The sequence below is a fragment of the Octopus bimaculoides genome, chromosome 23 (assembly GCF_046866305.1).
Source record: "Octopus bimaculoides isolate indiv1 chromosome 23, ASM4686630v1, whole genome shotgun sequence".
NCBI classification, from domain to species: Eukaryota; Metazoa; Mollusca; class Cephalopoda; order Octopoda; family Octopodidae; genus Octopus; species Octopus bimaculoides.
The window spans coordinates 1286609-1289108 of record NC_142950.1 but is presented as its reverse complement, the minus strand read 5'-3'; the positions used below and the strand labels follow the sequence as shown (position 1 = coordinate 1289108).

Sequence of the window (2500 nt, the reverse complement as noted above, 5' to 3'; positions counted from 1 at the left end):
TATATATATATATATATATATATGTATGTATACAATGATTGACATTCAATTATACATACACCACAACCGCGCATGCTTTGGTGTTTTTTTAAAACTTGCACTCTACTTTAAAGAAGTTGGTTTATGTTACAAAGTTTTGAGGTTATCATCAGCTTGTTCATGACACCCACCATAAGTAAACCTGCTCGTTCACTTTCTCCTTTTCGTCGTCCTCCTCCTTCTCATCATCATCTTCATCGGATGCCAAACTTCCTTCTGGCAATAATGTTCTATACACCTTTATATTATTCGATATCTGACTAAAACATTTGGAAAAAGCAAAAAAACAATTCTATGATATTCTCGAAACCAAAATACATTAATTTAAGTCTCGTCGGCGAAAGAGGGAAGTGGAATCCGGACAGATGACCATCCATCCATATTTCTCATCTAGTGTTGTATCATGCATATTTCTACAAACGCTATGGTTCTCTAGCATCCTATTACATTTTCTGACTTAGCTACTTATTGTTTTTGATTCACTCTATCACACGGCTATATATATATATATATATATATATATATATATATATATATATATATATGCAGACATAAATATATAAACACACATACACACACATATATACATATATATACACATCCAAATATATGTATATATAAATATATTTCCATATATTTATGTATATATATATATATATATATATATATATAACTTGTATTACATTTAGTTATATAAATACATACCTATATATGTACATATACTATATTTGTGTGCTTATATATACAAAAAAAACATGCACATATATACATATACATATATACATGTATAGATATATAGATACCTTACATATATATACATACATATACATACATACATACATACATACATACATACATACATACATATATATATATATATATATATATATATATATATATATAGATATAGATATAGATATATATATAGATATGTATGTATATATATGAGGCCAGGTATATTAGACACAAACACACATTCAAACGTTCACATGCAGTCTCATATACCTATATATATATATACATGCATGTTTATCCATTCCTCTCACATATCCTACTTGCTCCCTGTTGCTTTCCCTCATATACTTTACGACTCTCTCCCTCACTCTCACTCTCTCTCTCACGTTCTGCCCTTCTCTCTCACACTCTGGAGCTGACTCTTACATAAATATTTTTCTCTGGTCTCGTACGAACACTGACGTCACACGTCATATTATTCATTGTATAATAAATCTCTTTATATTCTTCCTTTGAACTTTCGCGTCTTAGAAGGTCTTACTACATTTAAATACATTCGCCTCCCATAACACACAGCCTTAGCACACAAACATATATATATATATTTTACAAACATATATTTGAAGTATATATGAATATACATATATTGATGCATATATATATATATATATATATATATATATATATATATAAGCAATTCCATTTATTGTTAATCTTATTTTGTTATATATATGTTATAGGATAACCTGTCTAACGTACTGTCGCATATATTGATATATATAAACATTACACATAAACATGTACATATGTATACATTATATATAAATATATGTATACACATACATACATACATACACACACACACATATATATATATATGCGTACACACACTCAAACACACAGATGCACAGTCACAGAAGCAAGCACGCATATACTCACGGAAACACACACATGCACACATACACACTGAGACAAACATAGACACACTCATATATATATCATATATATATATATATATATGTACATATTTTCATTTGTATGCAGCTATGCATATGTGCAAAAGTTCATATGCAGGTTTGATAAATATAAGATGGCGATAGATATGGTTGCGGCTTGTAAACTGGTGATAAAGACAAGCTTTATACCAAGCAATATGTCTGAATCGCTCATAAGATAGCAATAGAAATGTTATTTGATTTTGTGTATATTGATTGAAAACATATGAAGATATCCAATATCAGCGTTTATTATGAGTTTGCCACAGAAGAGAACTCGCTATAGATATTTTATTCCTGTTATAGTCATACTTGCATAAACACTCATGCACACACAAATATAGCTACATATATATATATATATATATATATAAATTACATACATATATATATATATGTGTATATATATTAATTGCACATATATATATATATATATATAAATTACACATATATATACATACATATATATGTATCTATATGTTTATGGTTGTATGGTGTTTTTAGCGTCTATATGTGCACTGATAGATATGGGAATTCGTCGCCCCACCTCCTTCCGGACGTGTCTCTATATATTTAGGTAAAAATTTGTATTGAAAATCTCTTTACTACTACCTACCTGACGAAAGGTGTCTCAATCTCTAAATGAATGTGTATGTATGTATATATATATATATATATATATATATATATATATATATATAACATACATTCACACATATACGAAAATTGTA

The 2500-nt window shown here is 28.0% G+C and overlaps 1 long non-coding RNA gene across 1 annotated transcript in view; it reads right to left on the bottom strand.

Moving 5' to 3' along the window:
* The window catches only part of LOC149131281 (uncharacterized), a 64793-nt gene that overhangs the window by 26070 nt on the left and 36223 nt on the right, over positions 1-2500 (bottom strand). The gene's annotated exons all lie outside the window — the stretch shown is intronic.